Below are 26,882 nucleotides of genomic sequence, written 5' to 3'. Positions count from 1 at the left end.
TCCACTAGAAGAAAGACAGTCACTTCAATAAATGGTGCTGGGAAAATTGGACATCCACATGCAGAAGAATGAAACCAGACCACTCTCTTGCACCATACACAAAGATAAACTCAAAATGGATGAAAGATCTAAATGTGAGACAAGATTCCATCAAAATCCTAGAGAACACAGGCAACACCCTTTTTGAACTCAGCCACAGTAACTTCTTGCAAGATACATCTATGAAGGCAAAAGAAACAAAAGCAAAAATGAACTATTGGGACTTCATCAAGATAAGAAGCTTTTGCACAGCAAAGGATACAGTCAACAAAACTAAAAGACAACCTACAGAATGGGAGAAGATATTTGCAAATGACATATTTACCTGTAAAGGGCTAGTATCCAAGATCTATAAAGAACTTATTAAACTCAACAGCAAAGAAACAAACAATCCAATCATGAAATGGGCAAAAGACATGAACAGAAATCTTACAGAGGGAGACACAGACATGGCCGACAAGCACTTGAGAAAATGCTCTGCATCACTTGCCATCAGGGAAATACAAATCAAAACTACAATGAGATACCACCTCACACCAGTGAGAATGGGGCAAATTAACAAGGCAGGAAACAACAAATGTTGGAGAGGATGCGGAGAAAAGGGAACCCTCTTACACTGTTGGTGGGAATGTGAACTGGTGCAGCCACTCTGGAAAACTGTGTGGAGGTTCCTCAAAGAGTTAAAAATAGACCTGCCCTATGACCTAGCAATTGCACTGTTGGGGATTTACCCCAAAGATACAGATGCAATGAAACGCCGGGACACCTGCACCCCGGTATTTATAGCAGCAATGGCCACAGTAGCCAAACTGTGGAAGGAGCCTCGGTGTCCATCGAAAGATGAATGGATAAAGAAGATGTGGTTTATGTATACAATGGAATATTCCTCAGCCATTAGAAACGACAAATACCCACCATTTGCTTCGACGGGGATGGAACTGGAGGGTATTATGCTGAGTGAAATAAGTCAATCGGAGAAGGACAAACATTGTATAGTCTCATTCATTTGGGGAATATAAATAATAGTGAAAGGGAATAAAGGGAAAAGGAGAAAAAATAAGTGGGAAATATCAGAAAGGGAGACATGGAAGACTCCTAACTCTGGGAAACGAACGAGGGGTAGTGGAAGGGGAGGAGGGCGGGGGGTGGGGGTGACTGGGTGACGGGCACTGAGGGGGGCACTTGACGGGATGAGCACTGGGTGTTATTCTGTATGTTGGCAAATTGAACACCAATAAAAAATAAATTTATTATTAAAAAAATAAAGGAGTTCATGACCACTAAAAAAATAAAAATAAAAAATAAACTAGGCCTTTTTACTGTAATTATATTATTATTTTTAGGCTTTCTCTGCTTTTCCAAGAACTATTCCTTTTGATCAAACAATAATTTTCAAGTATTTCCTTCCTATTAGGACACAGTGTAGTCCCCCTGCTATGTAATGAGATAATTTATAATCATTGGGCCCTGTCCTAAAATTTTTGAAGTTTAAAGGTAGCTCTATGGCGATCCCTGGGTGGCTCAGCGGTTTAGCGCCTGCCTTTGGCTCAGGGCGTGATCCTGAGTCCCGGGATCGAGTCCCACATTAGGCTCCCTGCATGGAGTCTGCTTGTCCCTCTGCCTGTGTCTCTGCCTCTTTCTCTCTGTGTCTCTCATGAATAAATAAATAAAATCTTTAACAATAAAAAAAAAAGGTAGCTCTAGTTTTTTGAGCACTCAGTATATGCTGGGCTCTTGGATAAAAGTTTTACCCAATTCCTTTGATTTATCCTCACTACAATCCTGTGAATATCATTCCTATATACTGTTTGAAAAAGCAGGTAGAGAGAGGAAAGGACCAGGGGGCTGGAGCTAGTGGTGGTACAGGGGATGGACCACGTCTTCTGATTTCAAAGTCTTTGAGCTCTACCATGATATAGTTTCCGTTACAGTGTTTGGGTGTGAAAAGAGATGAATACATAAATATAGATATAAAACAATTAGAGAATGCCCTTATGCAGACAAAGCCAATCTATAAAAACACACATTTCCAACACAGTTTTTGTGATAGTTTTGAAAAAATTTTGAAACAAAGGATGTTTATAAATAAGAGTACAAGGCATTCAATGTTGAAGATACACATTTAAAAATATGCCTAAACATATTAGACATATCAATTTATACACCAACTGAAGGCTTGCTCTTGGTAAGTTTTATGAGACACTTGAGCAACATAAACCTGAATTTGTTTGTGTGCTATATATCTCAAAGACATTGTATTTAAAATGGTATTTGGCATCATTACTTCAGTTTAAGATATTTTTTAATGTGTAGACTCTATGTTGATGGGAAGATTGCAAGGCAGAAAAGGGGATTATTATCCCATCTAGGAAAGTGATCAGGTTTAAAAAAAATAACCAGAAGAATCTCATGCAATTTTAAGTTCTGTTTGAAATAAAAACCCTAGAATCAGATGTAACCTACTTTATCCCTCTCTCCAGCAGCCTAATCTTTTCCCATTTTCCACGCCCTGAATTTCAGGGCAGAATTATAACTGTAGCTGGAACAAATTAGAACTGTAACATATATGGGGGGCAGTTCCCCCATGAACACACTCCCACAGTATAACCTCTGTTTCTGCTCTGTTTCTGCAGGGCTTGGGCACATGTAATGAGGACTTCTCAATCCTATTTGAACTGAACCAGAAATGGAAAAATCTTAAGTCATAGAAGAGTATGCTCATTCGATCGTGTAAAATACGAGACCAAAGTGCATAAAAATTTATGGTGTGCAGAAGAAATCTCAAAACTAGAAAGATCATAGATCTAGAATTACAGAAATTAGTAAGAGAAAGACCTATTTTGATCTTTTGTTTGTAGATATGTATTGTATATAATTTTTTGGAAACACAGTATCTTGTTTTCTTAATAAGTTTATGAATAAAACCATGTAGTGTATTCTAAGTTGATTTTAGATATAACAAAATGAATTCAAATGGATCCTTTTGGCTTTCACTGATGTTTTTACCAAGCTCCAAATAAATTAATGTTTCCTTTCTGATTAGTGTGAATGACTGGTAAGAAACCAACTTTTTATTTATGTGCGTATTTACTCATATTTGTCCATTAATCTTTTAAACAGCTTACTTGAGGTACAATGGTATACAATGAATTGCACATATTTTAAGTATACAATTTGATGAGTGTTGACTTATGTATATATACCCCTGTGCAGCTATCACCACATTCAAGACTATGAACATACTTGTCATCCTCCTAAATTTTCTTGTAATCCCTCTCTTTTGACCTCGTTCCTTTTGTCTAGGCAACCACTGCTCTGCTGTCTATTACTATATATTAGCTTGCGGTTTCTAGAATTTTATGTAAATGTAATCATATACAATTTGTTTTCTTTTTCTGGGTGGGTCTGGCTTCTTTTGTTCAGTAAAATTATTTTTAGCTTCATCTATGTTTAGCATGTATTAATAGTTCACTCTTTTTTTATTGCTGAGTAGTATTCCATTTCATTGAACACAGCACTGTTTGATTATCCATTCATTTATTGATGGGCATTTGGGTTGTGTCTAGTTTTGAGCTGTTACAAACAAAGCTGCTATGAATTTGGTTAACTAGTCTTTGTATGGACATATGCTTTCATTTCTTTCTTGAGGAAATTCCTAGGAGTGGAATGACTAGATCATATGATGGGTATATGTTTAACTTTCAAAGATACTGTCAAACTCTTTTCCAAAGTGGCTGTACCATTTTATATAGAGTTCTAGTTGCTACATTTTCTCACCAATACTCGATATGAGCAGTGTTTTGAAGTTTAGATATTATGATAGGGATATAATTGTATCTTAGGGTGGTTTCCATGATAACTAATGACTTTGAACATGTCTGTGTCACCTTCTCTCATTTTCCTTGTCAGTCTGGCTAGAGGTTTACCAATTTTATTGATCTGCTTAAAGAACTAGCTTTTGGTTTCACTGATTTTTCTCTGTTGTTTTCACTTATAGTTCATCGATTTCTCTTTAGTTTTTATTGTTTTAATCTTCTACTTTGTGTTTAATTAGCTCTTCTTTTTCTCATTGTTTAAGGTAGAAGCTGAGATAATTGATTTGAGAGTTTTCTTTTTTCTAATATAGGTATTGAGTACTACAAATCTCCCCTAAGCAGAATTCCACAAAAAATGATATACAGTGTTCTCATTTTCATTATGTTTGAAATATTTCCTAACTTCTCTTTTGTTTTCTTTCTTTGATCCATCCACTTGTTATATAGACATGTGTAATTTAGTTTCCAAATATTTAGGTTTTTTTTTTAATAGATAATCCCTTTATTTGTTCAAGACTTTTTTTATCCAAGGATTTTTAAGAGACTTTTTTTGTTCTTAATTCTAATTTAATTCTATTGTGCTCAGATAATATACTCTGTATGACTGATTTCTTTCAAATTTATTATGACTTTTGAATGGCTCAGAATAGGCCTATCTTGATAAATGTTCCATATACATTTGATAAGAATGCATATTCTATTGCTGTTGAGTAGAGTGGCCTATAAATATTTATTAGGTAAAGTTGGTTATTAGTGCTCTTCACGTCCCATATATTCTTATTGATTTTCTGTTTCTTTGTTCTATTAATTATAGAGAGAGGATATTGTAATCTATGACTAAAATTCTAAATTTGTCTTTTTCTTTGTGTTCTTCTATCAGTTTTTTGCTTCATGTATTTTTTTAGCTCTGTTAATAAGTACATAAATGTCTAGGATTTTATGTGCTTTTGATGAATTAACCTTTCCCTAGTTATGAAGTGGCTTTTATCACCTCTGGTAGTATTCTTTGCTTTACCCCTTCAGCTTTCTTTGGGTTTGTACTACTTAAACATTAATATTTATAACTTTTATATCTTTTTACTTTATTAAAAAAAGCTTTAGTGTCTTTAAAGTGGTTTTCTTGTTGGCAGCATAGATTTGCACCTTGCTATTTTATAATCTCTGTCTTTTAATTGGGTTATATAGATCACTTACTTTTAATATGATTATTCATGTAATTAAGCTTTAACTTACCATCTTCTTTGTTTTTTATTTGTCCCATTAAAAAAAAAGATTTTATTTATTTATTTGAGAGAAAGTGAATGAAAGAAAGCACAAGATGGGGAGGGACAGAGGGAGAGGGAGAGGAAGAAGCAATATCCCCTGTTGAGCAGAAAGCCTTCACAGAGCTCCATCCAGAGTCGCTGGGATCATGACCCAAGCTGAAGGCATATGCTTAACTGATTGAGCCACTTAGGCTCCCCTCTATTAGTCTCATTTATTATTTCCTTTTCCATATTTTCATTCATTGACTATTTTCTGTGATTCCATTGAGTGTCCTTTTTAACTTAACAAAGACTCCTTGTTTTTTTACTTTAGTGGTTGCTTTAGGGTTTATATCATACATATTTATTTTTGATCAGTTTACCTTCCAGTTACCTTCCATTGTACAACTATACATAAATTATAAAAACCTTTTGATAGAATGCTTTCATTTATCTTCCCCCAACTTTTGTACTTTGTTACCATACATTTTACTTTTCCACATGTTATGAATCCCACTTATGTTATTTTTATTTTTGTTTAAGCGATTATCTTTCAAAAAGACTGAAAAATAAAATGCAATATATGTAAAATTATACTATAAACATCATTTTTGTTTCCTTAATTCTTTTGTATGGACCAGATTTCCATCCTTCTATCTTTCTGATTAAATGATTTTCTTTAACATTTCTTGTAGTGGGAGTTTGATCTTCTGCATTTATGAAAACATCTTGTCATCTACATTTTCAAAGATACTTTTATTGGCTATAGAATATAGGCCTAACAGCTTTTTTCTTTCAATCCTCTAAAGATGTTGCTTACTCTCTTCTCATTTGCATTGTTTTCCATAAAAAATGTATTTTTATCTTTGTTTTTCTGTACATAATGAGTTTTCTCCCCCCACCGGCTGCTTAAGATCTTCTCTATATGATTGGATTTGAGCTATTATCTAAGACATGACACATGTTATGTGCTTTTCTTGGTGTTAGTTACTTGTGCTTGGGATTACTTGAGTTTCTTGGATCTGTATGTATAGTTTTCATGAAATTTGGACAATTCTTGGGCATTATTTCTTTCAGTATTCTTTTTGTTCCTACCTTTTATTCATATCTTCCAGGGAATCCAATTATACACTTTGTTTATCTCCATAACTTCTCTTTTTGTGTTTCATTTTGGATGCTATATCTTCCAGTTTACTACTCTTTCTCTCTCTCTCTTTTCTTTTGGTAATGTCTAATCTACTGATAATCCCATCCAAAGCATTTTTAATCTTGCACTGTTTTTTACCTTTAAGATTTTTATTTTAGTCTTTTTATATCTTACATGTCTCTGCTTAACATTCTGAACATGTAGAACACTGTTATCATTACAATCCTAATGTCCTTATCTATTGACTCTTAGGTCTTAGTTTCCCCTGGCTGAATTATCTACTCATTATGGGCTATATACTGACTTGACTGGTATTTTTTTCATCAGGTTCTAGAACTTTTACATTTTGGGGTGCTGGATATTTTGATATTTTTTTAAACATTTTGTTCTGGGATGCAGTTACATTACTTGGAAATAGTTTGACCCTTTTGGGTTTTGTTCTTACAGTTTATTAGGCAGGACTAGAGTAGTGCATAATCTAGGGCAAATTATTCACTACTCTTAAGAACAAACTTTCTGTGTGCTCTACTGAATGTCCTACAAATCACCAAGTTTGTCAGTCTGTCTGGTGGGAACAGACACTATTCCCAGACTTCTGTTTGTTCTGGGCACTATTTTTCCTAATTCTTTTGAATGTTTATTGGTTTGCTTTTCCCAGTGTTGGGTAGTTTCTTCACACACATGCTCCTATCATTACTCTACTGAATACTCAAGGGGTACAGATCTGCAGATCTCTGGTGCTCGCTCTGTAGTTCTCTTCTTATGGTGTTCTACCTTTAATGTTCTAGCTTCCCCATTATCCCCAAGTTCTCAGCTCCATATAAACTCAAACTGAGCCCCACGTGAGTTCCGCTTCCTCATACCTCAACCTAGAAACTCTCAAGTCAAGAAGCATGCTTCACTTTATTGCCTCTCATCTCTCAGGGATCATTGCCCTTCACTGCCAGATGTTGAGTGTCTTGAAAAATCACTGTTTCATGTATTTCATGTCTTTTCAGAGAGTGGATAAATCTAGCCCATATTACTCCATCTTGTCCAGCTGTGGAAGTCTGAAAATCTATCCATTAATTTTTATTTTAAAGCATTAAAAATCATCTTTATTTAATATTTTGAATAGAGAATAAATTCACATATTTATAAACATTCTTGCTCTTACATCTATCCATTGCCACTCTATTTTTTTTAAATCACAAACAACCACTATTATTTATTGGATGTCCTTCCAGAGATATTTTCTGCTTATCTAAATGATTGTATGTTACATACAGTGTTCTCTACATAACTTTAAAAATATACCTAATTATTAAAGGTTAGTTAATATGTTTTAATGATCATGCCATATTGAAAAGACCTTACTTGTTTTATTTTTTAAATATCTGCCCATTCTGCCCATCATTCTTTCATGCATATATATACGTATATATATTTTGTGAAAATTTATACTACTTTCAAAATTTTGCTCTTTCAAAATTTCTACAATAAAGTGTGTGTGAATACATCTTACGATAAATTTCTGGAATTATATATCCTGATTAGCTAGAAAGAGTAAAAATGTACAAATTTATTTACATGTTCACTCCTAGAAATTAAAAGTTCACATTGAGTTGTGTCCTAACCAAAAGCTTTAGCTCACATTCCATACCACTCCAAGCCCAATGATTTAGGACCCTATAAAATAAGAGTTAGTGAAGAGTAGCAATCCTATTGAGAAATTACAGATCTATCATAAAATATTAGTATAGTTCAAACTACAGTTAAAACTTGCTAGCGACATATTATTGTGACAATATTCAGAAAGCAATTGTTGAAAAGTTTCACAGGGTAAATGATTCAAAAAAATAAATGGAAAGAAAGGGAGGGGGAGTTAAGGATGGATTTAACACTAAGGAAGATGGTGTACAAAGGTTCTGTGGTAGGAAGAAGCTGTAGTAATAAGATATGGAAGAAGGACAGTCCTGCAGAAGCCAGAGCATGAGGGGAGGATGCATGCAGAGAGTGTAGAGCCCACACAGAGGGGTTCCCACTGGCAACATACACGAGTGTAACACAGGAAATTATTGATAAATAAATCAGTATTTGTTCTTCTCATTTGATCACCACAACCTTCTTATTTCAAGCACAGAGCTAACCAGGACAGCAGCTTTGGTGCTTTTTATGGCTTGGAAAGAAGCTCCTAATAGATAAGAGCTTCTTTTATTCTTAAGGGAGTGTAAGCAGCCTGAAGAGATCATGGAAGATGTCCTAGAGAGGGAAGAGAGAACCATAAGTTGTGAAGTCCTGGGGTGATAGAGGCACCCCTCTGCACTGTGAGTGCTTTGGGAGATGGCGGGGCCTCCTGCTTGGAACACATAGGGAAGCTATACACCTTGAACTGGGACTCAGCCTTGACAAACTTTATCTTGCATGAAATTAACAGAACTGTTGATTTGAAGGAACCAAGTGGCTTGGGTGGTAGGAGTCTTGGTGGCAATGCTAGGAACTGACAGTTATGATCAGAGGGACTACTCTAATAATTTGGCTTGACTGAGATTCTAGAACCATTGCCTTCCCTGAAAATAGGGGAATTTCAATGAGAGAGACAGTGAATCTCCTACTAACTAGTTTTGTGAAGGAGACTCAGAGCAGGAGTTACATGGCTCTGAAGAAAATGTAATATTGTGATCTATTATGCTCAGCTGAGTTTGTGGATGGAAATTCATACCCACGACATAAATATTAGTTAACTATTGTGCAATGTTGCACTGAGGTCAAGAGAAGAAAGTTGACTGTGTTCCTCACATATTAAAGATAAAAGATTTTAATGTGACATTATTTTCTCCTCCAAGGAAACAAAGAAGGGAAGTTTATTATTTTCAACATGTTCTCCTACTCTCTGTTTTCCATTTTAAATATAATGCTAATTATTTGAAACTCTTCTCATTGGTCTTATTTCTCACAATCTCTCATTTGTTTTATCTTTACATTCCTTGATTTCTTCCAAAATATTCCTACTGGTTTTGTTCCCCTGGAATGTTAACATACTGCAGACATGCTCTCTCTCTCTCTCTCTCTCTTTTTTTTTTAAAGATTTCATTTATTTATTTGAGAGCGAGGGAGAGCGAGGGAGGGGAGAGAGAGAGAGAGAGGGAGAGAGAGAGAGAGAGAGAGAGAGAGAGAGAAAGCATGAGCGGGGAGGTGAGGCAGAGAGGGAGAAGCAGACTTCCCACTGAACAGAGAGCTGGATGTGGGGCTTGATTCCCAGGACCCTGGGATCATGACCTGAGTTGAAGGCAGATGCTTAACCAACTGTGCCACCCAGGCACCCCTATAGATATGTTCTAATGTGGTTCTATGTTCATATAGTTTTTGGCATATTAATATACTTTATGAGTATTACTCATAACATCATAAATCAAGGTCTTAAGTTTTGCTATTAACAAACACGCATCATCCTTGGAACATCTTTTAAAATTGATATTGATATAGCATGAAGCAACATGTTCCCATTGAACATTCTTTATTCTTCAGGTTACAAAAATGTAACTTTTGAATGCTTAATGGAAATCAATTTTCTATTTCATGTTAAGATCATTGAATCAGGTAATAAAATATGTTTCTTTTTTACCTACAGTAGACTAGTTTACTTTTCCATGTCAATTTTTGCATTCCAAAATTTGCTGACTTTAAATGTATGAGCCTATTATATACAAGTAGAGTAGAACCGTTCTTTATTTGGCACTCGTGAAAAAAAATCTTCATGTTTTCATTTGCAAATACATTTCCAAAGTGTATAGTTTTTTTTTTTTTTCCTTTTTGCTAAACCAGGATGTAGTTCTTATGTGTTGTAGCCTTACCCTGTGATTCCCATTGCATTCTGGGGAGTGGATGATCATCTTATTCTCTAACATGTTGACTCTTTTTCCCCACATGTGAAAAATACAATGGAGTTTTAATAAACCTTTCCCTAAATTTTTACCTACTTTCTCATTTTCAGATAAAAAGTGATATTTTGAATTTTAATACATCTCATGTTCATTTTGGGTGTCTAATAATAAAAAACCCATCACAATGAAAGATAAACATGCATAAAAATTTATTTTTAAAATTTGGCCTCAGAAAATAAATTGGCTCTCAATTGCCGTTCATTTTAGTGGCTGCAGTGAGAATTCTGGACATGTGGGTTGCAATGTGAATTTGATCAGAAATGAAATGGCACAATTTCCCTCAGGACTCAATCAAGCCAAGTCAATCAACACAGAGATGAACCACATAATTTTCAATTATGTAACTAGAATTTTTTAGTTGGCCCATGACTCAACAATTACAGAACAATTACAGCTAAAATATAATTATTTTCAGCTAGAATTCAATTGTTGAGTAAAACGATATTGCAGATTAAGACATAATATTTTTCTAACAATTTTCTTTTAAATATTAAATCATTAATTAGAATTTTGAAAAGAGTGGTTAAAAAATTATTGATAAATTCATCTGTATATTTGTCTTTAAAACTTACTTTTTGGTTATAATTTCCTTATCTTTTTTTGTGTAATGCGGGCCATAACGATGAGGGAGGAATGCTATCTTTCTGTTATGCAAGCAGTGGTCACTCTAGGGACAAAAAAATGAAGTAGGTCCTGGGCTGGGAGAAAGAGATTCTCTTTAGAAGAGCAGGATTCAGAAACGGAGGGAAAATTTGATTCCAGTCATAGAAAGCTATGCTTTCTCTTAACTCATGCACATTGGGACTGTGTATGTATAATGGGAGAAATGGCTCTGTTACGTGCAAGCTGAAAGAATAGTGTAAGTAAAGAAGTTTAACACTTAGCACCCAGGCATATGCTTAGAGTCAGCAGAGCTAAACTGAGTTTTTTCTCTGCACCCTGCTGTCCGAAGATGTCCTGATAGACCAGTGACTGGATCTATGTCTAAGCATCGTTGCATTTATATATATATATATATATATATATATATATATATATATATAAAGATTTATTTATTTATTTGAGAGAGAGAGAGAGAGAATGAGAGAGGGAATGAGAGAGTGAGTGTGTATAGAGGAGGAGCAGAGGGAGAGGGAGAGACTCTCCAGCAGACTTCTCACTGAGTGCAGTCTGACACCGGGCTCGATCTCATGACCCTCAGATCATGACCTGAGTCAAAAATCAAGAGTTGGGTGCTCAATCAACTGAGACACCTGGGTGCCCCCACACTTGATTTTTTTGAAAAATAAGAACAAGTGGTAGTAGCAGCAATAATAGCAACAGAGATTTTCTGCTTTTCTTTCTGAGAGGCAATGATTATTTGGGCTATATCCTAGGAATGAGGGGTTCTTTTTCTTACCAAGTAGAAGATAGAGTCTAAAAGTAACACAACAAAATGGGGATCTCAGATTTGTTGAATCTGAATATTAAGTGACATTCGATTTTATGCTAGATTGTAACAATAATGGTTTCCCAGTGAATCATGGTTTCTTGTATCCACGTCCTTGTGTGATATATTATCTTTGATTTACTTGGCAATGTGACTTGGTTTAGCTAACATCAACAAATGTGGTATAAGCAAAGGCTTTGTACTGGGGCTTGCCCTTTTTCCTATTTCTTTGAGGAGCCTGCTACCATTTGAAGAATCCTGGCTAACCTGTTGAAGACACATGGTCCAGTTGACAATCAGCACCAGCTACTAGATCTGTGAGGCCATCTTAGACTATTCAGTTCCAGGTAAACCATCAGATAACTCCTGCCACATAAGTAATCCCAGACATGGGGTAGCCATCTGTTCTGTTTTGCTTGAGACTAATGGGTTTCTGGGATGTTGGAGTTTCAGTGCTAAAGCTGGGAAGTCCCAGGCAAACCAAGACAAACTTAGGCAAGACCAGCAGAAGAATCATCAGTGGACCTTAGTCTCCATTTCTGAACTAAAGCATTGTGAGTCAACAAAATGTTTGCTGTTTTAAGCCACTGGATTCTGAGATGGTTTGTTCAATGCACCCATAGATAGCCGATTCGTTTTGCATTCCAAGCTCTTAAAGAGGACATATTTTCAATTCTGTTAAGCTGCTGGTAATGACAATAATCTTTGATAGAGACAAGATTTTGGTTAGTTTTCTAATTTCTAAGGTCTAACATAGGCTTATTTTTTGGAGCATTTTTTAAAGTTATCTCCACTGATGCCCTAGGATATGTTACACTGCATAACTGGATTTTAGGGCTGCTTATAATGAAAGCCAAAGCCTTTCTTAAAAAAAAAAAAAAGATTTCTATATGTCTAGATTTACAAATGCAAATGTTGATGTTTAGAAAAGGGTTAGTAGAAAAGGAATAAGGGCCAAGTAGTTATCCAAGAGCAGGTGGCAGAATTATGACTTTTTCAGCTTTTTGGATAAAATGAGGAGGAAAACAAAATTATAAATCATAGTATGAATTTTGTACTATATTATGCCGTGACTTATAATTTTGTTTTCATCACAAACATGAACACATATAATACAATGTAATTGTTTAAAGGTTAATAAAACTTAGTATACTTTTGGCTGCTTTTTAAGTATTTAGAACAGTGGACTTCCCTGTTCTAAAGGATATTGAGTTGATGGAAGAGGAAATCTTGGGCATGTCAGCACAAGTTGCACAGGGCATTAAACTGGACTGCAGCCTTAAAGAGGGGGTGATGGCCTTGCTTTGGTGTTCTAATGATGTTGATAGTTATGAAGTTGCTCAGAGTACTGCTGCCTCCATATCTCAGCAGTTGCCACTGATCTAACAAGAGATGAAATAGAAACTTCTAGATGTCAAAAGGTGACATCAACAAAGGTCTCTCTAAGTGTCCGAGGAAAATGGTGAAATTTTTTTTTTTTTTTTTAGTTTAGTTTTATGTGACCAAGAAGCTGGGTCCCTCAGCTACTTCTCTGTGGCCTAAAATGGTGTGTGTGTGTGTGTGTGTGTGTGTGTGTGTATGTATGGGCAGACGGAAGACCTCCAAGAATGGACACCAGAGTGATTGGTCCAAAATACTGTTCCTCACTCCTGTAGTGAGTGTGGGATGGATTCACCTGTGTGGGTACAGCTGGTATGTCCTGATCATCCTGTCCTTTAAATAGGTGCATGCTAAACAATATAATGGGAGACCACCTACACTCTGCTCCTCAAGATGCAGAACACCTGGTCTCCCCCCAGTGAAAACTCTTCATTGGTTTTTTAAGGGCAAATAAAGTGTAAATGTGATGGCTTATTTTCTTAAGTCACCTCTTGTTCATTTCTCCCTCTGAGCAATATGAGGGATTGGAGACTTGGCTTAAGGTACAGTTTTGGATTTTTATCCTCCAAAATTATGTCCTCAGTACAGTTATCCTGCAATTCTTGTTGGATCCAGTCATTTCTAATTTCTTTTTTCTTAAGATTTATTTATTTATTTTAGAGAGAGAGGAAAGTGAGGAGGGGATGGGTAGAGGGAAAGGAGGAGGGAGAGAATACCTAACAGACTCCCATCTGAGCAGAGATCTGGGCGTGAGGCTTGATCTCATGACTCTGAGATCACTACCTGAGTTGAAACCAAGAGTTGGATGCTTAACTGATCAAGCCACCCAACTACCCCATTCATTTCTAATTTCTAAATGGTCCCAGTTTTTGATCATGCCTTCATATTATGTATCAGGATAATGACCATAGTGATAGTTTCAGTTATTAATCATCTCCTCTTGTGGACTCAGTAGCTCAAACTCTCCCTACCTGAAGGGACAAATGAAGTTACATTAATGCTAATAATCAGATTATAGTGGTCTTCCAAAAGTCTTTGGGTCCATCTGTCTGACAGAAGGGTCTTAGTCTCCTGCCCACCATCTTCCTGGTTCTCTGGGAGCCTCTGGGGATGTCAGCTGTGTGTTTTGGAACAAGTCTGCCAGTGCTTTTTCTACTCCAGTGCATGAAGTCAGTTTGCTATTGTGTCTGTCTCCAGCCCCATCCATGAGGAAGCTGCTCTGCTAGCATGGTCATGCTCTGCTGGTGGTTCCCTTAAATGAGGCTGCCAGGGGGATGGTTACCCCAGGACGTAGGCCTTGTGCTGTGTTTCCTGGCCTGTCCTTGAGCTCCGAAGCCACACTGCTCATGCTCAGAGTTTCATAAAGTCTCTGGACCATACAACTCTTTCTGCTTCTGAAGTTAACCATGCTCTCCACAGGGGTTACTGAGGCCAATACCTTGAGACTTCATCATCTTTTCACTCCTCTTTATTAACCAAACTCTTCTGCTATGGCTAGAATGTTTGTGTCCCCCCCAAAATTCAGATGATGAAACCAAGCCCCCAAGGTGATGGTGTTGGAAGGTGAAACCTATGGGAGGTGCTCAGGTCATGGAGCAGAACCTTCATGAATGGGATTCGTGTTCTTATCAAAGAGGCCCAAGGAAGCTCCCTCCCCCTTTCGACCATGTGAAGACTCTGAGAAATTGACAGTCTGCAATGTGGGAGACTGCCTTCACAGGAACCTGACCATGCTGGCAGCCTGATCTTGGACTTCCAGCCTCTGGAGCTGTGAGACATAAATTTCTTTTGTTTACAAGCCACTCAATCTGTGGTATTTTGTTAACAGCAGCCCAAATTGGGATGCCTGGTGGCTCAGAGGTTGAGCGTCTGCCTTTCAGCTCGGGGCGTGATCCTGGAGTCCCGGGATTGGATCCGCATTGGGCTCCTTGCATGGAGCCTGCTTCTCCCTCTGCCTGGGTCTCTGCCTCTGTGTCTCTCATGAATAAATAAATAAAATCTTAAAAAGAAAAACACGACAGCAGCCCAAATGGACTAAGACATCTTTTTTCTTTTTTTAGCTTAAAAAACAATGCCAGCCCACAGCTACTGTATCATCTGTCCAGCAACCCAGCTGGGCTCAGCAAAGGCGCTCTACCTCTCTTACATAAAACACAGATCAGATTTCATAACATTTAATAACACTGTCAGATTACCATGGCATTCATCCGTAACACCATTGCCCTCCTGTTTTCTGCTTTGTCTTCCAACATGATCTTCATCCCTTCCTAAAAATCCGTATTTCAGCATCGATGTGCCCTGAGATCCCCACACAGTGTTGGGGAGTGCACATCACTTAAGCTCCTCACCACATCTCTGTTTAGGCTACTAGATTCCATATTCCCTCTTACACCACCATCCACCATTGGAATTATCCTGCTCAGTGCTCCCCCTGCCTCATCCAGGCTCTTATGTTTCCATCAACACCAACATCAAAAGGAACACAATAATAATATGAAATGGCATAGCAAATCACTTATTTCATCAGTAATGGAGACTATTCAGAGCTAAAAATCCCAAGTACAGAGTGGGGAGCCTTTCTTCTTGAATACAAATATAACTTTTCATTCAAGGGATAAATGCTGGTTATTAAAATCCAAGCATGGATGAAACTGCAGGAAAGCTTGTTTTATGCTTCATTGATTTAATAAACATTTGACAGTTTCTTCTTATGAAAACATTACCCCTTCATCTCAGTAAGGAATGCAAAATATGCTTTTTCTCTTAGGCACTGATTGCAACTCAAAGGCAATTTTTTCTTTCATTTACCAGCATTTTATGTCAAACTAAAATTGGCCTGTAATGGCATGAATCTTTAATATCTCTTATCAAAACCTTCCCTTTTAATAGATTAACATGAATATTTATCCCCTGCTTAATGGCCTTAATTCCTTAAAAACAAAACAGAGTAAAACAAGTAGAGGTTGAGACGAGGTGTTAAGCAAGAGGCTATAACTATAAATTATACAAAATCTGGAGAAAAACATCATCTTATTTTCCCCTCTAGGTCAAGCCTATCCACAAAGAAGTTTCATCTAACTGCATGTGGCAGGAGAGAAAAGGAGCGTCATTGCCATGCTCTGTGCTTGTTCCCATCTTCTCCTCTCACATTCTATGGCAGTTTCCAAACATACGGTCACAAGTTCTTAGACTCTTTTCCCATTGAGAAGTGGGGTCTGCATCTCTGTTCCTGAAGCTAGTTAGGATTATAACTGCTGTAACCCATGGAAGATGGCAGAACTGACATCCTGTGACTTCCAAGTGGTCTGCAAGAGACCCCCTCATATTTATTATGTTCATTGGAACCATTTGATCTTGGAACTCTTATTGTGTGGGAATTCAGCCCATGCTAAAGTCATCAGTCTCAGAGGAAGCACCCATCACATGAAGAAGCCATTTGGAGGCACTTTGATCCCTTTCTTGCTTAAGCAAGTTTGAAATGTCTTATAATCTTGACAAACACTCTCTTTCCTAACTTCTAAAATGTTTCTTTTTAGAACAGATCCTTCAAAATTATGCTCATTTCCCAAATTAATAATTTTTCAAGATGACAAAAGATTTATTTATTCATTTTGAGAGAGAGGAGGGGCAGAGGGACAGGGAGAAAAATCCTCAAGCAGCGTCTCTGCCTCAAGAGCGCAGAACCCCACATCTCAAGACCTTGAGATCACGATGTGAGCAGAAATCAAGAGTCAGAGGCCTAATCTACTGAGCCACCCAAGTGCTTCACAAGAAATTAATTCTTAGCATCAAAACTATGTCATATTATCTATTGGCATGTAACACGTCACCTCAAAATTTAGTGATATAAAGTATGGAATCTTTGGGACATGTTTATGCTTAAAATTATTTGTTGTTTATCTGAATTTTGAATTTAATGAAGCATTGTGCATTTTATCTAGCAATCCTAGGATGCAGAAAGATTCCTTCTTACAGTGTTCCTATGTTAATACAAGAAAAGGAATTTGGTGGGCTTTGCTTGGACCAAGTATCTGCCCGCATTTGCATAGAATGAGGTGGGATATAGCTCACCTCTGTGGCCAATGGGGCAGGGTTTATTATCAGAAGAGAGTATGGGGAAACTTTCTGGAAAACTCTACTACACACTCATTAATGTTCCACTCTTACCTTGATAACTGGAAAAATAAAGATAGAATTGTGGACTTAGGTAACCATTGGACTGATTGGGCAAATCCTTTGTGGTTCCAGAGGTGAAGATTATGATCTATATTGGCTTTTGTAACATTAATTTTATAGCATGTTGTCTTAGTTCAAGCTGCTATCACAAAGTACTATAGACTGGGTGGCTTATAAACAATAGAAAATCATTTCTCATGATATCAGAGTCAGGAAAGTCTGAGATCAGGGTGCCATGCCAGTGTGGTCAAGTTCTAGTGAGGACTCTCTTCCTGGTTGTAAACTGTCTGCCTTCTCACATCCTCACCCAGCAGAGAGAGGGCTGGAGAGTTCTCTGGGGGCTTTTTTTTTTTTTTTTTTTTTAAGAAATAAGAACACGAATCCCATTCAAGAGGGTTCTGCCCTCATAACCTAATTATCTCCCAAAGGATCCAGCTCCTAAAACCATCACAGGGACATCTGAATTTTGCAGGAACATAAACATTGAGTCCACAACAGATACTGCCAGGGGCTTTTTTTTTTTATCAGATACCTAACAGATGACCAAGGAGGATGCTGAAACTGTCTACTCATTTGCAGTTCAAAGCAAGGAACATTTACTGAGAACCTGAGTTTAAGATACTGAATATGGGATGAATGCAAGAATGAGTAGTAGTAGCCTTTCTGTCCCTGTAGAGCTCAGAGGTAGTGGGGCAGACACAGAAGCAATACAATGTGAGAAATGGATGAAGTGTGTATAGCACTTTATGGTGTTTGCAGAGACTTACTCATATTACCTGGATGTGGCAGTGGGATGAGTAGAGGTGATCCAGGCAAGGGAAGAACAGAAGCATATAGGGAGGAATGGCTTATTGTGTTTCTAGGGGAGTTTGGAGAGTGTGGTGTGTGGGGAGGTGTACTGGGTGCATAAATACAAGCATTTGGTTAAAGCTGCACAATAAAGTACAAGGCAAAGTGTTACAGGAGGCGAGACTGAAGAAGTCAGCAGGGGTCTTGCAAATCATATTGTGGAACATGAATATGATTTAGAGCTTTCAATTCTTACTCTTTGCTGGGTCATGGAGAATGATAAAAGCTACATTTTTTTCTCTGGATAAATGCCCACTTTCAATTCTTACTCTTTGCTGGGTCATGGAGAATGATAAAAGCTACATTTTCTTTCTCTGGATAAATGCCCACTGACCCTAAATTCTGCATAAAGCTTCAAGGGATTTATAAATGTTCCTGGAAAGCCAAATCAAGAAGGTTTATGAATTGCAAGTTAATCATCTTAGAGTTTAAGTGACTGGATACCACCAAAAAACTCTTAACCACAGGAATAATGTATTTATATTTCATTTGGATTTTTAAAATTACTTTGATAGCAATGTAGACACTTGATTTGAGAATGACAGCACTGGACACTTAAATCTACCTGTGGTTCTTAGGGGAGAGGAAGAAGGAGGCATTGGGGACTCTGTCTTCAGACATTGCATAATGATGACAGGAAAGATCACTGGGACCTGATGCTTCAGAGCAAGTACCAGGGGTGGACGGTTGGCGGCAGCAGATGTCCAGATGACAGCTGATGAAGCATTTCTGTCAGTGATGAATGGGATAAATATTTAAAAGGCAGGACTTAGTGACTAAATGATGTGGGAGACGGGGTGGGGTGGGTAAGCAATCAGTTATCAAATAAAAGAAGCAGCGCAGATTTAGCAGAAAAATAAAAGATCAAGGTAACATCATAGTTTTGGGTCAAAAAGTGTGATCTGACTACAGGGGTGCCCAAGTGGCTCAATCAGTTGAGTGACTGACTCTTGATTTCAGTTTAGGTCATGATCTCACAGTTGTGAGATCAAGCCTTACATGGGACTCAGCCCTGAGCTCAGAGTCTGCTTGTCCCTCTCCCTCTGCTCCTCCTCCCATGCTTGCACTCTCTCTTTCTCTCAGATAAATAAATAAAATCTTTTTAAAAAGTAAGATATGACTAGAAAGAGGTGACTCTTTTCTTAAAAGATTTATTTGTTTGTTTTTTGGGGGGAGGGTGAAGGTGAGAATCTCAAGCAGACTCCCTGCTAAGTGTGGGAGCCCCATGGGGGGCTTGATCTCATGAACCTGAGACCATGACCCTGAGCTGAAACTAAGAGTTGGATGCTTAACTAACGGGTGCCTTAGTTTCTTGACTCTTAAACAGACTCTGAAAGCAACCTGGAAATGGGTTCTGAAAGTCTTTCTTGTAGTTACTCTTTGGAATGATCTATTAAGGCTAAAAATTTGCTCTTCTTTCTTGCAGGATGATTTGTTTGGGAATATTTCTGCATTTTTCTTTCTTTAAGATGTCACTATGTTGTAATCTATCCTTGCTTTGTAAGGGAGAAGATGTTCATATTGGGATTTAAGCATCTATTTAGTACCACCATTAAAATAGAAAGTCTTAAAATAATTGAGATGAACATAAGGCGATTAAAATAGACTCTTAAGAATTTGTACTAATCGAAGGGAAGGTCAGTCAAAATTCATTAAAAGTCAAAAGTGTAAGATACTGTTTTCATTCATATCCTTACCCTAAAAAATAATGTGAAGAAAAAAAATGAGTTGTTTTTTCCACTCTCACATAGTTGCTTCCTATTTCTGCTCTGCAAATTAGCACAGAGGATACATGTAATCAAACTCTATTTGAGTTCCCATGACCACTACTGACAAATAGCTGTGTTTCTATGGCAGAAATGAATCACATAATACCTCTGTATCCTTTTGTTTAGAAGATACTGAACTTTATCAGCCACTCCTAACTGGCCATTAAGAAATAATTATATCACTGGCTTTGAGGGGCAATTTTGATCATTATTTCCCAAATTTTACACGTACGCATAATAAACACACACACATATAGGCATGCACATGAATAGAAAGACAGAAAAGTCAGAGACAATAGATACTACTATTCCCTCTGTTGGGCTAGAGATTATGAACGTGAAGGCAGAAACATAACTCCTGGAAAGCCTGTTTCTCTCACTGATAAAATATGAAAAAAAATGAAGGAAGGAGAATCAGTGCAGTGGCCTCTAGAGAGTTTCTATGTTGGAACCATTTCTTGCTTGGGAAGACTGAGACACAGAAGGGCAAGCTCCAGGAGGGCACACAGCTCTGTTCCTGTCAAGGCACATCCATCACTCACAGGGGGGTTTCTTGAATCATTTAAGGAGATGTTGAACTAGCTGTGAGGCCAGTTTGAATGTTCAGGAACCTGGGGGAAATTAGATAAAGACCATCATCTCCAGAGGAGGGATAAAGGCTAAGAATTGGAGACTTGCATGGAGGAGATGCTTTAGAAGGCCAGGCAGTCGTTATGGCCTAGTATCAGAGAGATGAGGATATGCTGGGGGAAACTATGTGAAGAGATGCAGAGGCTCCTCTCCCCATCTTTATTTTTTACTTAGTGTTCGTGGTTGTCTCCTTCTAATTTGGGGGGGCCAGCAAATGAAACGCCGTGGGCCTAAACAAAAAATGTTTGGAATATTGTAGGAATATTCAATGTTGCAGGAATGTTCAAATTTAATGCCAATATAGAAATGTAGCCCCATTTGTCCTTGCATCTTTTGTGATTTTGTTTTATGGGCTCAGAAAATACCATACATGTTCACAAGGAATTTATTCCATGATCCTTTCAGAGTGTTTTCTTGTTTTAATCTTGATCATTTTCCTCTAAGAACCCTGAGAGGAATTTATCATGTAACTATAACCAGGTTAAAGATTTGTCATCAGTAAACCAGGTATTTTTCTCATAGGCTTGGTCTGAGTTGTTTAATTATCTCTAAAACCAGAGTAGAACCTGTCTTGTGCTATAGCTTGCACTGTCCTATGACATGTTCTGTTGCATAAAGTTTTTGAAGAAAAAACTTTTCATTTTGTATCAAACAACTGCCTATAAAATGAACCCTCATAAAAGGGACCAAAGACTGAGTGCACACAAGCTCAGGGCCAAAGGGAAGGGATATCACCTGACATTGTCTGATACTAAAAAACACAGCAGAAATGGAGCCTTTATCCTGATAGAATAAAAAATACTATAAAGTTTTAAATCTTCCTTTAACAAAAAAATGTACAATTACAGATGTTATGGGACAATATAGAAATTGGTTCAAACAAACACGAAGGTGTGTGGACTGAGGGAAGAAAAGAATTAGGAAATGAAAGAAAAAACTATTGAAGAATCTGCTCTGCTTCACAAATGGTCCATCTGTCTATCCTTGTCTATTTTTAATAACTTTTTCCAGAGACTAAAGAAGATGACCAACACACTGTGAATGTATTGATTACGTGTGGGTTGATCACTCCATAACTAAAGAGTAGAATCAGCTTCATGGAAGTATCATGGGATGAAGGAGGAAGTTGTTCTGGAGGGAACTCAGACTGTGGTTGCCAGAAGATTGTTACTGGATGCTGGCTGCCACATACACACAAGCCCATATTACAAGATCTTTGCTCACATGTAAGTTCAACTTAGATAACATGGGGAATGAGCACATATCTTTTCTCACTCTGTAGGTTGCCTCTTAGTTTTGTCGACTATTTCCTTTTCATCTTGATGAAGTCCCAATAGTTCATTTTTGCCTTTGTTTCCCTTGCCTTTGGAGATGTGTCTAGCAAGAAGTTGCTACAGCTGAAGGCAAAGACGTTACTGCCTGTGTTCTCCTCTGGGATTTTGATGCATTCCTAGCTCACATTTCGTTATTTTATCCTTTTTGAGTCTATTTTTGTGTATGGTGTGAGGAAATGGTCCAGTTTTATCTTTCTGCATGTGGCTGTCCCATTTTCCCAACACTATTTGTTGAAAAGACTTTTTTTTTCCCCATTGGATACCCTTTCTTGCTTTGTTGAAGTTTAGTTGTCCATAGAGTTGTGCAAATGACACATCAGATAAAGGGCTAATATCTAAACTCTATAAAGAACTTATCAAACTCAACACCCAAAGAACAAATAATCCAATCAAGAAATGGGCAGAGGACATAAACAGACATTTCTCCAAAGAAGACATACTGATGGCCAACAGACACATGAAAAAATACGCAACATCACTAGGCATCAGGGAAATACAAATCAAAACCACATTGAGATACCACCTCACAACTGTCAGGATGACTAAAATAAACAAGTCAGGAAGCGATAGATATTGGTGAGGATGTGGAGAAAGGGGAAACCCTTACACTGTTGGTGGGAATGCAAGCTGGTGCAGCCACTCTGAAAAACCATATGGAGGTTCCTCAAAAAATTGAAAATGGAGCTACCCTGTGACCTAGAAATTGCACTACTGGGTATTTACCCCAAAGATAAAAATGTGATCTAAAGGGGCACTTGCATCCCAATGTTCATAGTAGCAATGTCCACAATCACAAAACTAAGGAAAGAGACCAGATGTCCATCAACAGATGAATGGATAAAGAAGATGTGGTACATATATACAATGGACTACTCAACCATCAAAAAAAAAAAAAAAAAAAAAAGAAAAAGAAAAGAAATCTTGCCATCTGCAATGATGTGGATGGAACTAGAGGGTATTATGCTAAGCAAACCAGTCAATCAGGAAAAGACAATTATCGTGTGATCTCACTCATATGTGGAAGTTAAGAAACAAACCAGAGGATCATAGGGGAAGAGATGAAAAAATAAGACAAAATCAGAGATAGAGGCAAACCATAAGGGACTCTTTTTTTAACAAAGATTTTATTTATTTATTCATGAGAGATGCAGAGACAGAGAGAGAGAGAGGCAGAGACACAGGCAGAGGGAGAAGCAGGCTCCATGCAGGGAGCCTGACGCGGGACTCGATCCCGGGTCTCCAGGATCATACCCTGGGCTGAAGGCGGTGCTAAACTGCTGAGCCACCTGGGCTGCCCCCATAAGGGACTCTTAATAATAGGAAACTGACTGAGAGTACTGGAGGGGTGGAGGTGGAGGGATAGCCTAACTAGGTGGTGGACATTGAAGAGGGCATATGATGTAATGAGCACTGGGTGTTATATAAGACTGCGGAATCACTGACCTCTACCTTTGAAACCAATAATACATTAATGTTTATTAATTGCATTTAAATAAAATTTTTTAAAAACAAGAAAAAACCCCAAAAACATTGGGAATGAGTTCACACCTGTTGAGACTGGACAGTAAGGACTGAGCATAGAGTAATGGTTAACAGCAAGGACCTGGGAGCCAGATTGCATGGGTACAAGTCCTCTTCCTGCAGCTTACTTTGGGTGAGTTACTTACTGTCTCTGACTTGGTTTCCTCATTGTAAAATGGGGCCGATAGTAATAGATAACACCTACGTTGTGAGAATGATCGTTTGTTCATGTGAAGCACCAGAACTGTGTTTGTGGCATGACAAGCTCTCAAGGGTCATTGACTCTTGTTACAGGCTCTTTGGTTTGGGGGGTTACGAGGATAGGTAAGATTGTCACAGAGCTCAGAGAGCAAGTTCCTGTGAAATTATTATTTTTTGTTTTGCTTTTACTTCAAAAACTGAATTTGGAATTCTATAACTTTATTTTTTTTTTCAAAGGAAGCACTGTTCATAGAGAATTTTTATGCATCTTGAGGTCGTATCTATCACCAGATTTATCAAACTAGGAATAGCTGGTCTGTACTTAATGCTTACCAAAAGCCTGGTTTGGACTGACAATACTTCCTTCTTCCAATAAACCCTGAGGTCGTGCCTCATCTTGAGCAGCACTTCAATGATAGCTTAAGCCAGTGGGGTTTGTCCTAAGCTCCAGCAATTTGTTTCGGTTTCTTTCATGTTTCACTGAAATGTTTACATTCTTCTTCATGTTTTGGCAGAAATTCATAAATTGATTCAAGATGATTAAAAGCACTAAATGTGCCTATAATAACAGGTGCATATTCAGCTACAGTATGGTTCTTTATACTTACAGTAGACTTCAGTGTAATTGCACTTAGCATTTTTTCTCTAATGACATGAATGCCTAGCCTTACGCCCTTCCAAGAACCCCAACTCATTTTTAGGAGATTTGATTCTATTCTATTCCATGCCAGTCTACTTCTTTCCCATTCCATTCACTGAGGAAACATGAAATTCGTAGCATACTGTAAGGCATGGTGGAAATGAAAAGACAATCAAGGCAGAGTCCCTTCTCAAGATGAGTTTATAATGTAGTTTCAAGTTTAGAATTTGGATTGCAAACTGTAGACATTTTGAAAGGTGCATAAATTCAACATTTCCAAGTTGGCTCATCAATGCTCCTTACAGTTGCAATGAAGCCATCCATATGGTTTTAATCCTCAAAGTTTCTGGTGCCCCACTGGATCCCTTTTTTTCTGCTGGAACATTCATTCATTTCCCAGCCCCTGCAAGTGCTCTGGGAACAGCTCATAGTTGCTTCTCCTCCCCAAACTGTCTTTGGCTGAAGGTAGCTGCTCTGTACAGAGAAGCCTGAGAGATTATACTCCTTCCCTGTGTCACACTCAGGGGTGGCCACTGTCAGGGTGACATGAGGGTGAAAAAGCCCAGCCCCCTTTTCTCTTGGAGGTTCAGCTCTATGTGTGATTTATGCTCCAGATGCCTGTGCATTAAGCTGCATCCTTCTTGGCTCTTTCTCCTTTGCAGTTAACCTTGCTTCTTTGTGGATCTCTCCTAAAGCAACCCCTGCAAGAAATGAGATGCCCTCAAATCCATGTCTTAAGCTCTGCTTCCAGAAACTCCACCTAAGTCAGTTTCCTTGCTGTTTATTGCTTCTTTTAGGGATTTACGATATGAGGCTTTGGCTTATATTCATCATTTTAGACTTGTCTTCTTTATTTATTTGGGGAAAAAGGGGAAGGAGAAGAAGAGAGAGAGAGAGAATCTCCAGCAGACTGCCCACCGAGCGTGGATCCTGACATGGGGCTCAATCCCAGGACCCTGGGATCATGACCTGAGCCAAAATCAAGAGTTGGGCCTTTAGCTGACTGAGCCATGTGAAATGGGGATCACATCAAAAAAATAGCCTTTGTAAAGATAGTGTTACCATGATTACTAGAGTTAGGGCCCATGGTTATTTCAGTAAAGGCCCCTAAACTTGTCTTTTTAGGGATTTTGTATTTTAAAATTACTTGTGGCCAGAGATTATTTGTGTGAGAATTCTCCTCTCCTCTTTACTAAAACCATTTTATTACTCACATTTTTTGCTTTTTGAAGACAGCTCTATGGCTTCCAGCATAGATGGTCATCAGATATAGCAAAGAAATCAATGAGGTCTATTTGGAATTTGATCAAGTATTTAACATCTGCCTAGTCAGTGGAATGCACTAGGTATTCCTACAAATTACCAGGTTGTCATGTAGCATATAAATTTGACAGTTCTTGAGGTATGATGATGTTCTGGAGATAATAGCCAAAACAAATTTTGGAAGAAAAGCTAGGTTTCTCAATTCACTTTGTTCAATGTTCTCAGTTCCCAGGATTAAACAAAACAAAACAAAACAAAACAAAACAAAACAAAACACAAAACAGTTCTCAGTATTTTAGATTTGTATAGTGCTCCAAGGATGGCCAAGTGTTCTTCTACATATGAATTCACTCAATGCTTTGATCAGTGATGAAGTACAAAGCATTGTTCTCCTGTTGGAACTGGATTCCAAAAATGCCTAGCACTTGGTGCTTTAACTAGAAATTTCAAAGATATATCCTAATGCAAGCAGCCTAATTCCCAGCTTGGTGCTACTTTTATATCCCATCAGTGAAATAGTGAGGTAAAATTACATTTCTTTTTTTTTTTTTTTTTAATTACATTTCTATTTGCCCTAGCAATCCTTAGAACTTGAAGAGCTACCAAAGACCCGCTGATGCATTGATCTGAAGTAGTACCTATCTTAAAAGTCAGGTTTTCTCTGTTATAAAAGGACATATAATTAACATTTGACCACCTAGATTTTCTCTTCTTAGGAAATTTTTACATGATATATTCAGGGCCTTTTTCATATCCTTAGCTATTATCATCTTTTCTTCTTCCTAGTTCATGGGGATGTTGAGAAGATGAAGTGTAAAAAGATCTTCTAAGTGCTTTGACCCGCTTGGAGGTAGGTTCTCCATTTAGGCTGGGTCATATTAGCTCTAAGAGCCTCTGATTATTGTGTAGTGCTGCTATGGACTTTCCTGGACTTAAATCATTTATCTATTTATACATTGCTTCAGGAATTGTAAATTGCAGTCACTAGGTCAGCATTGGCTTCTAAATATTCAGTAATGGCTATAAATAGAATGGAAAACTGCCCACAGCTTATTCTATTCACCGCTATGCTCCGGTAATTCAAAAAAGCACCGGAAGGGTCCTTTCCCGGCCTTCGTTATATGACATTTGTCAGACATCCCTTTGGGGGCTTAAATATACAAAGTATGGTTGCAGAAAGGGCTCTACCTCTATTTCTGTATGTGTGCCAATTCCTATTAAGTACTGGTTATCCTTAATTGTGTATTGTAGTTGTTATAACTCTGTTATTACTCCAAGTGTATGGCTCACATAACTATACTCTGAGGGTATAGTTACCTCCTGGTGTGGTCGTAATATTCTCTGTTCTCTGGAGCTGAAAAAAGAGAAAGCTCTTCATTTGCTGGATGTCACGGGTCACAGTTATGTGTGCCTGTGCTACAGAGATAGGGAAATCTGGCCATTGACAGGGCCTGATAGAGTTTGAATGAATATAGCTTTGCTGCCAGACCTTAGTCAAGAAGGGAATGAGGTGCTCAAAAGA

The 26,882-nt window shown here is 37.8% G+C and overlaps 1 protein-coding gene across 1 annotated transcript in view; it reads right to left on the bottom strand.

Moving 5' to 3' along the window:
- The window catches only part of GALNTL6 (polypeptide N-acetylgalactosaminyltransferase like 6), a 1,162,298-nt gene that overhangs the window by 125,936 nt on the left and 1,009,480 nt on the right, over positions 1-26,882 (bottom strand). The gene's annotated exons all lie outside the window — the stretch shown is intronic.

The sequence above is a fragment of the Canis aureus genome, chromosome 24 (assembly GCF_053574225.1).
Source record: "Canis aureus isolate CA01 chromosome 24, VMU_Caureus_v.1.0, whole genome shotgun sequence".
In the NCBI taxonomy this organism is placed as follows: domain Eukaryota; kingdom Metazoa; phylum Chordata; class Mammalia; order Carnivora; family Canidae; genus Canis; species Canis aureus.
This window is presented reverse-complemented; position numbering and strand designations above follow the sequence as displayed.